The sequence below is a fragment of the Saccopteryx bilineata genome, chromosome 9 (genome assembly GCF_036850765.1).
Source record: "Saccopteryx bilineata isolate mSacBil1 chromosome 9, mSacBil1_pri_phased_curated, whole genome shotgun sequence".
NCBI lineage: Eukaryota > Metazoa > Chordata > Mammalia > Chiroptera > Emballonuridae > Saccopteryx > Saccopteryx bilineata.
The window spans coordinates 45,295,466-45,305,708 of record NC_089498.1 but is presented as its reverse complement, the minus strand read 5'-3'; the positions used below and the strand labels follow the sequence as shown (position 1 = coordinate 45,305,708).

Here is a 10,243-nt window from a genome sequence, read left to right as displayed (position 1 = left end):
AATATTTGTTCTTTTGTATCTGGTTTAGTTCATTCACTTTAACCACGATATGACACAGTAGCTATCTCCTTGTTCAGGTCATTTTTGTCATCCTCTAACAAAGTCTCATAATTTACTCCAAAATAAACTTGAACATCTTTTCTTAACATTTGAGCTAGGCACCTTACATGTATAAGAAAATGGAATTTTTTTGAGAATTATAGTTTCTAATTTGTCACTGCTGCCAATATAAAGTGTTATTGATTTTTTTTTTTGATGTTGGTTTTATATCCAGTAGACTTGCTGAAATTTCTTCTTAGTTCTTTACAGGGAATTTTTCTAATTAATTTAGATATTTGTTACAGGTTTCTGGTTGGTTCCTTCTATCAGGTTGATCTTCCCTTTTATCTCTAGTTGGTCACAAAAGTTTTATTATAAATAAGTGTTGGAGTCCATCCAGTATTTTTTCTATTTCAATTTGTTAATATGGTGTATTACATGAATATATATTATTTTTAATTTTGTTGTCATAGGAGGAAAGTGATGTGGACGCTATAATATGCATCCAGGTCCCCTCTTCAGGTCAGAGACATACCTCCTACCTGCTGCCAGGAGTGTTGGCAGCTGCTATAGCTGAGCCTGTCTGGACAATGCTCTCAGCTGAAGCAAACTATCTCATTCAAGCTTATGCCCCTTCAAAGGGGCAGCCACATTCTATGCCTGGCCAATAAGGGGGACAAAAGCATGGCTCCATGCCTCAATTAGGGACAGCCCAGCAGGGCCATCACTACTCCAGGTTCCCTGAAGGATGACCTGAGGTACTTGTTTGTCAGAGCACACCTGCTCTTCAAGGGATGACTTTGACAGTAAGGTCCCCAAGGTGAAGAAAAGCACAAGAAGCCAAAGGCAAGGTAGTACATTCTTTAATTCTTTATTGCTAATTCATCTCTTGCCTGACCAGGCGGTGGCGCAGTGGATAGAGTGTCGGACTGGGATGCAGAGGACCCAGGTTCGAGGCCCCAAGGTCACCAGCTTGAGCATGGGCTCATCTGGTTTGAGCAAAAGCCCACCAGCTTGAACCCAAGGTTGCTGGCTCCAGCAAGGGGTTACTCGGTCTGCTGAAGGCCCGCGGTCAAGGCACATATGAGAAAGCAATCAATGAACAACTAAGGTGTTGCAACGCGCAATGAAAAACTAATGATTGATGCTTCTCATCTCTCTCCATTCCTGTCTGTCTGTCCCTGTCTATCCCTCCCTCTGACTCACTCTCTGTCTCTGTAAAACATAAAAATAAATAAAATTTAAAAAAAATTCATCTCTACTTCTGATGGCCCCTCCTGCCCCGGTCTCCTCAGTGTTCAAGTCTTAAGTCTCCTAAGTTCTGGTGTCTCCTATCTCCCGTCTTCTCTGCCTATCTTCTCTTCTTCCCTCTCTAGCAGTGCCAGCACAGGTAGATATAGAGCTTGAGGACAATAGAGGTGTGGGGCCAATATTACATCAACTATTACATCGGTGTGGTGATGTCAACTTGATGGGTTAGCTAGCCCATGCCCTACAGGGTGGTCTTCTGGACCACCTAGTTAGAGAGTTGTCCTGATATGCCAAGGTTGCAGGTTTGACCTCCTGTCACAGCACACACACTATTAGGGATGACCTAGAAGCGCCTGGGATCTAAGGCTAAACTAGCCCAAATATGCGGGGGAGCTGGCACTAGAACACACAGCCCAGAGAGTCGGGGGAGCTGGTGCCACTTGCAGTTTCTCATGAGAACCCGAGCTCACATCCAGGTCTTCACTATTAGGGTCCCCCATTGTTGTAACTGCAGCAACCTCTACGGTGCCCATCCTGCCTCCTCCCTTCCTTACAGATGTTGCCCCAGAGATACTCCAACTCAGAGCCTGTTTCCCAGGAAAACCCTACATGTCCAAAACTGGGTGTATGTATGTGTGCTTATTTTTTTAAAAAAAGTAAAATAGCCTGACCAGGCAGTGGCACAGTGGATAGAGTGTTGGACTGGGATGTGGAGGACCCAGGTTCAAGTCCCCGAGGTCACCAGCTTGAGTGCGGGCTCATCTGGTTTGAGCAAAAAGCCCACCAGCTTGGACCCAAAGTCGCTGGCTCGAGCAAGGGGTTACTCGGTCTGCTGAAGGCCCACGGTCAAGGCACATATGAGAAAGCAATCAATGAACAACTAAGGTGTTGCAATAAAAAACTGATGATTGATGCTTCTCATCTCTCCATTCCTGACTGTCTGTCCCTATCTATCCCTCTCTCTGACTCTCGCTCTGTCTCTGTAAAAAAAAAAAAAAAAAAAAAAAGGAGTAAAATAAACACTATGTGTCTACCAACTAAGTTCTGGAATAGATCTTTACCACTGTCTTGGAAGCCTACTATGGGTCCTTTCCCTTCCAATCTACTCAGAGATCACCAATATCCTGAATTTTATAATAATCTCTTGGGGGATTTTTTTTTTTTGTGTGTGTGTGTGTGTGTGTGTGTGTGTGTGTGTGTTTATCTATGTATGTACCTGTGTATTTCTTTTAAAATTTTACTTTTTGATTTTAGAGAGAGAGGAAGGGAGAGAGAAAAAGAGAACATTGATTTGTTCCACTTATTTATGCATTCATTGGTTGATTCCTGTGTGTGCCCTGACCAGGGATCAAACCCACAACCTTGGCATATCAGGACAACTCTCTAACTAACTGAGCTACCTGGCCAAGGCTCTACGTATTTCATATATATGTATGGCTTTGTACGCTTTTCAATGCTATATAAAGGAAAGCGTACAGTATGTGATTCTTCTGTGACCTGCTTTTTTATTCAACATTAATGTGAGATTCATCCCTTTTGACAAAGATAGCTATTATTTCTTAATTTTGTCCATTATGTGAATAAACTACAGTCCATCTTTGATGGACATGGGCACTGTCTCCAGTTTGGGAACTATTGCTCACTGCTGCTATGAATGTTCTTATACATGTCTCTGGGGTCATGGGCACAAGTGTCTCCAGGGCAGGGTTTCTAAGCACTATAGACATTTTGGCCTGGATAAACCTTGGTTGTGACTGGCTGTCCAGGAGACTGTAGAATATTTAGCAGTATCCCTGGTCTCTATTCACTAAATGCCAGTAGCATCCCTCCCCGCAGTTGTGGTGACCAAGAATGTCTCTAGATACTTCCAAATGTTTCCTCAGAGAAAAAATCACCCCAGCTGAGACTCACTGCCCTAAGCAAGCCACTTAATTTGTAAGAGCTCCCTTCTCTAAGTAATTATGCCAATACCTGCATTTACTTATATCATATCTATATTACGTACTGTTAAAAGAGACAACAGGCCCAAAATGGAATCACTGTGCTAAGCCCAGATCACCAAACCAAGATTTAACACCTAACCTAATTGCAGTTTCAACCTCTCCCAAGAATGTAATCTTTACCCAGTCAGTCTGGAATTACCGGGTCACCATTAGTGAGGTAATCCACCTGATAGACCCCTTTTGTTCCCAAAGGAAGGCAATCTCGCCACAAACAATTCACTTTTGCTAGAAATTTCCTTGTTCTGCTTGCTTCTGCCTATAAAAGTCTTCCATTTGGTACTGTTCTTCGGAGCTCCTTACTATCTGTTAGATGGGATGTTGCCTGATTTGTTGAATAAATTCAATTAGATCTTTAGATTTACTCAGCTGAATTTTGTTTGGGGCTAAATTTATCTGTAAATTAAGCTGATGGTTAATGTGTATGATGTACTTAGAATGAGGCCAACTGTCAGGTACTTGTATTGTATTGGAACAGCGACGTCTTGTCACACAATTACTGTATTTTTCGCTCCATAAGACATACTTTTTTTTTTTTTCATTTTTCTGAAGCTAGAAACAGGGAGAGACAGTCAGACAGACTCCCGCACGCGCCCGACCGGGATCCACCCGGCACGCCCACCAGGGGCGACGCTCTGCCCACCAGGGGGCGACGCTCTGCCCACCAGGGGGCGATGCTCTGCCCATCCTGGGTGTCGCCATGTTGCAACCAGAGCCACTCTAGCGCCTGAGGCAGAGGCCACAGAGCCATCCCCAGCGCCCGGGCCATCTTTGCTCCAATGGAGCCTTGGCTGCGGGAGGGGAAGAGAGAGACAGAGAGGGAAAGCACGGCGGAGGGGTGGAGAAGCAAATGGGCGCTTCTCCTATGTGTCCTGGCCGGGAATCGAACCCGGGTCCTCCGCACTCTAGGCCGACGCTCTACCGCTGAGCCAACCGGCCAGGGTCATAAGACATACTTTTTTCCCCCTAATAGTAGAGGGGAAAATGCTCGTGCATCTTATAGAGTTATTGTTCATTTTTTTCAGCTGCTGTAGGGCGCTATACCGGTAAACATATGTAGAATGAGCACCAGCGGGAGCGTAATCATACCTGCCACAGTGGTGTATGGAACCCTGGCATCTGCTGAGTGGTCTCCTGGTTCCGGTTTTCACAGTTGCATGCAGTGGAAGGAGGGAAGGCAAGCGATGTTGTGTGAGCGTATTCGTCTGGCATCATCGAGGGCAGACGTGAGAGGCACCAGCAGCAGTACAGGGCGGTGCTGCAGCTGCTGGAGCTCTGTGTAAAGTGCTGACATCACTTGCTGCCCTGTTAGTGCTTGACCAGTTTAGAGCACGTATTAGCAAAACCACAAAAATAACTTTAAAGAAGTGAAGACTTATGTAGCTGTAATTCCTGGGGGGTCTTACCAGCCAGTTGCAACCTCATGACATTTCCATCAACAAACCATCTAAAGTCTTTATGCAAGAAGAGTGGAACAAATGGATGACTGCTGGTAAGCATGCTCTGACACCAACTGGACGAATGAAGAGATCCACTATCACTCAAGTTTGTGAATGGGTGAAAACATCGTGACAGTCAGTGAAGAATGAAACCGTGGTACAGTCATTCAAAAAATGTGGCATTAGCAATGTCTTAGATGGCACTGAAGATGGTATCATATATGAAAATAGCGAAGAAAGTGATACCAGTGATTGTGAGCCACTGAGCTTCTTAAATTCTGACACCAGCAATGATGAGTTCCTGGGGTTCCCGGACAACTAGAAGAGTATTTGAACATTAAAGTCTCTTCTCATTTGTTAATAACAGTGCTAATGGTTGTTAATACTGCTGTTGAGGTTACATTGTTGAAATATTATTGTGGTATATTTCATTAAATATTTTAGCACATCATTTGGTTCAGAATACTTTTTTTCTTATTTTCCTCCTTAAAACCCTAGATGCATCTTATGGTCAGGTGCATCTTATGGAGCGAAAAATACGGTAAGTAGCCAAATTAAGGAGTCTTTATTTTAAAGCCAGTGACTGCATGGAGACCTAAGTCATCCAAATCATGCGGCCCCTAACACAGTTTGGGGCTAGCTTTTAAAGACAAAATTACATACTAGTTGGGGTATGGGAAGGAGGAGGAGATCAGCAAAGCATGGTACAAAAGCCATAAAGCATATTCATTAATCTCGCTAACAAGCTCATTAAATTTTAATGTCTTGTTACAATGTTTATCTATAGGATCAGTTAAAAAGAAAAAATATTTCTACATACTAAAACGATAAGCTTTGAAGATGGTAACACAATAGTAATAAATGTTTCGCATGCCTATCAGAAACATTTCTAAACATTCTAGGATTTACAACCCACCCCTGACACCTCTGCAATTTGGCAAAACTAACTTCAAGGCCGGGGGTAGGGAGTTTTAAACCTAAGTAGGTTCTGAGATTATTAGAGTTTAAGATAGAAGAGAAGCTAAATGAAGTTACTTATGCTAACTTTAAAGTTACCTACTGTTAAAAAACCTTTCTTTTCTATATCTCACTTGTTGTTGCCATTGTTTTATCACATGTAAAGTGGAGGCACATGCTTAGTGCTAAGAAGCTACCATATCTCCTCTCGGCCATCTTGAATTGTTTCCCCTCTCTGAGCCTCTTCCTCTTGTGCAAAATAGTGATGTTCTGCTTCCCTCAGTGTTCCCAGGGGATCCCAGAACAAATGGTGGGAGGGGCTGGGCTCTTGACAGACTTCATGGGGTTCTGAAGCCAAACAGGTTGTTTAAATATTGAAATAACTCTATGAAGACCAGTGAATATCCACTGCCAAGTGCCCTCTCCTCCTCAGAACTTCCTCACCTCCACATACTCAAAGCGGCATACAGGATGCTTCTGAGACCCAGCCTGTGTCAGTCATGACTGGGCCCGGCCATACAATGCCATTATTAAAGACTGTGATATCACCATTAGTCCCACTGGGACAGATCTGTTACTTATTAACTATTCCCCCTTCTGGCTAACAGAGCCTCAGTATTTTATTTTTTCAGTGCAACAATGGCCCAGCCTCCTGAAATTAAACTGAAATCCTGCACCTTTTGTTGGATGCTTGCTTTCACAGCCTCCATTGCAGAAAACAGAGCCATGTGACCCGTTCTGGGCAGGGTGGGCTGCTGGGAGTCCTCCCTCCCCACTGCTTCCTGCCTCTATGGGTGGGGACCGTTATGGAAAAGGTGTTCACTCAGATTGTGGCTACAACATTTAGAAAGACACCGTGCCTTGAAGTTCCCAGCACATGCCCAGAATGAACTTATGCCATACCCTCTGAACCTATTCCTCAGGCCATCCTCAGGAAATAGCCCCTTTGTTTAATCAGTCACTCAGATCTAGGACCTTGGCCTTGTTCTGACACTCTCTCTCTCTCCTCAAACACACACACCACATCCAAGCTCACAGCAAATCTTCTTTCTTCCCTTCAAAATATAGGCAGAATCCACCCCACTTCTGCCACCATCCGGCTCTGGTTCCTGGCAGGAATCCCTCTCATCTGGGCTACAACACACTTAGCTCCATGACATCAGGACCAAGGAAGAGTGCCTGGTGCTGCATACAGTAGGTCTGACCCTCTCTGGGAAAAATCTCCCTGGGCTCAGGTCTGTGAGCGTGGGAGGGGCAGCCCTGGGCTTTGAAGTCCTTTAGCCAGCTTCCTTCTGTTGTCATCCAGCCCCAAGCCCAGCCAGTTATCCGATCCCCCCAATGTGGGTCCCTTGCATCCCCTCCCCCAGGACACAGGGCCTGGGGGGGGGGGTTAAGAAGTTGAGCCCAGCTGCCCCACACCCTGCTGCCCAGGCTGGTTGTACCCTCCCCGAATTCCACTGACACAACCCATCCCAGGGATAATCTCCAGATCCCAGATGCCTCAAGGGGCCCTCCGAAACCTCCCTGCTTCTCTGTGGGTCACAACCTAGTCTTCAACTGGCGGGGAGCAGAGGACAACAAAGGGAAGATGAGAGGTGCCATCACCACACCAGACGTCATTTATCTGTCTCCAGGGGTTCTGGGTAGGCCAGGCAGTGAGACTGCAGGGTAGAGCCGAGCGGTGGACACACCCGCGGACATCAGGCCAGCCGCGAGCCAGCCGGCCAGCACTCCAGACTTCCTCTGACTGCTGACTGCTGACTCAGTGCACAGGCTTCACCCAACCTGGGATGCAGATCAGACAACCGAAAACTTGGTAGCCATGAAGCCTTTTTGTCATGGTAACTATTTTAAAAGGGCTCAGAGGTTTTGGTCTTTTTTCATAACTAGAAAGTCAGAGCTCTCCTTCCAATCCCAAATCTCTGGCCAGGAATTAACCTCACCTCACTAGTAAAATTTTCCTTAGGAGTGCCTTTTAATGCTTAGTTGTAAGGAAGGCATACAATTAAATAGAGAGAGAAAGTCAACTGAACCCACAGAATTAATACTTTTGTGTTGTGTTCAAGGCCTCTGGAATATTGGTATCTAAAGTATTTGCGATGTTTAAGAGAATTTGACATAGGAGAAAATGTAAGTCTCTTCCAACATAAAGCATGCAATTGAGTCATTCATTATTTTAGGCTTGTAATTTTTTGCAGAAGCATGAAAGAGAATTTTTCTAAATGATGGTCCCAGAATGTTTAAATAATCTTGGAACTCTTGTAATTTATCATAAGAGTTAAGTACTTGGGAAGGTTTCACTCCTTAGAAGCTTCTGTTGAGTTTCCGAAGAAAATTGAACAGTTTAAATTTGTGAAAGCAGGACATTTATGGGAATTTAATTAACTAAGACTCTACATGGGATGTGAAGCTGTTGAAAGTGGGGTTGGCTGAACATTAATCAAATACCTCCCCGAAAGTGACTTTAAATTTCCTAGATTTTTAAATAGAATAATATTTGAAAGAAGAACTTTGGAGCTTAAGAAAGACAGTTTATAATTGGTAGTTTTAATACATTGAAGGTTAATTTAAAATATAAAGTAATCTAAATAAAAAATTAAAATGCAGCCCTGGCCGGTTGGCTCAGCAGTAGAGCATCGGCCTGGCGTGCAGGGGACCCGGGTTCGATTCCCGGCCAGGGCACATAGGAGAAGCGCCCATTTGCTTCTCCACCCCCACCCCCTCCTCCTTCCTCTCTGTCTCTCTCTTCCCCTCCCGCAGCCAAGGCTCCATTGGAGCAAGGATGGCCCGGGCGCTGGGGATGGCTCCTTGGCCTCTGAACCAGGCGCTAGAGTGGCTCTGGTCATGGCAGAGCAATGCCCCAGAGGGGCAGAGCATCGACCCTTGGTGGGCAGAGCGTCGCCCCTGGTGGGCGTGCCAGGTGGATCCCGGTCGGGCGCATGTGGGAGTCTGTCTGTCTCTCCCCGTTTCCAGCTTCAGAAAAAATACAAAAAATAAATAAATAAATAAATAAATAAATAAATAAATAAATAAAATGCAAAGTAATCAGTCTTTTCTATGCACAAATGTCTCCCCCACTGACACCAGAACACTCAGACACTGTCCTTAGCTGGTATCTGAAAGCTACCCCCTTATCAATGTAAATTATTGACTTCCTTTGAGAAGGGGTGCTAAACACAGTTCATTGTCCCCAAACCATCTCCCCTTCGGCCACAGTTGTGGAGGCCACCTCTGAGGTGGCCCAGTGAGCCCCACGTGCTCGTGTTCATGCTGCCCACAATCCCCTCCTCTGCAATATAGGCTGTACCCAGCGGCTTGCTTCTAACAAATAGAAAATGGCAAAAGTGATGCTATGTCGCTGCTGAGACTACGTGACATAAGGACTGTGACTTCTATCTTGATCTCTCTCACTTTCTTGCTCAGAGGGAAACCAGACTGGGGCCTGCCCTGTGGTAGGTCTCCTGAAGGGGTCTGGCTAGCAACAACCTGAGGCTGCCAGCAAGCATGTCAGCAAGCAAGCCTGTAAGCCTGGAAAAGGATCTTCCCTCGCTTGATTGAGACTGCAGCTCCCACCAAAACCTTGCTCATGGTTTTGGCAGAGATCCTCAGCCAGAGGTGCCAGATTCCTGACAGAAAATATAAGGTAATAAGTGTATGTTGTTTTAAGTTTCTTTTGGAGAGAAAGGATAATTTGTTACATAGCAGTAGCTAGCTAACACAATAGTAATGCATTCTTTTTTTTTTTTTTTTTTTTGTTACGGAGACAGAGAGAGCGTCAGAGAGAGGGATAGACAGGGACAGACAGACAGGAACAGAGAGATGAGAAGCATCAATCATTAGTTTTTTGTTGCACATTGCGACACCTTAGTTGTTCATTGATTGCTTTCTCATATGTGCCTTGACTGTGGGCCTTCAGCAGACCAAGTAACCCCTTGCTCAAGCCAGCGACCTTGGGTCCAAGCTGGTGGGCTTTTGCTCAAACCAGATGAGCTCATGCTCAAGCTGGCGACCTCGGGGTCTCGAACCTGAGTCCTCGGCATCCCAGTCCGATGCTCTATCCACTGTGCCACCACCTGGTCAGGCGTAATGCATTCTTATTAGACATAAGGTCCAAACCCTGAAAGAAAACCTACATTTCCTACACTCCTTTGCAGTCAGGCATGGTCACATGGGTAGGTGGTAGTGGTGACAAGCCACTTGATGACACAGATAAGACCAACACCTAGAAGGAACTGAGGTCCCTGATTGTCATGGAGCAGAGCCGTTTTGTCAGCCTGGAGAAAAAGAGGGAGAGCAGAATAAACTTTGAACTTGGCTCTTTGTCAGAACAGCTAAGTCTCAGCTTTACCCAACCCCCCACATAATCATTTAGTCAATTATTTAACCAGTACCCTCTTCTTTTTTAAATTAGTCTCTTGATCAGTGATAACCAAAATCTTGTAGTTTGGTGGTGCTTAGTACATGTTTTTAGGGGTTTTTCCCCAAAAAAACATATTACAATGGTTAATAAATACTGTCTCCTATATGTCATAGAGCAGCCCTCCACTAACACACACG

At 45.0% G+C, this 10,243-nt stretch overlaps 1 non-coding gene across 1 annotated transcript; it reads right to left on the bottom strand.

The window, feature by feature from the left end:
* Positions 1-4,158: 4,158 nt before the first annotated feature.
* TRNAS-AGA (transfer RNA serine (anticodon AGA)) lies at positions 4,159-4,234 on the bottom strand. Its single transcript has one exon. It is a non-coding gene; the product is annotated as a tRNA-Ser (tRNA).
* Positions 4,235-10,243: the final 6,009 nt, after the last annotated feature.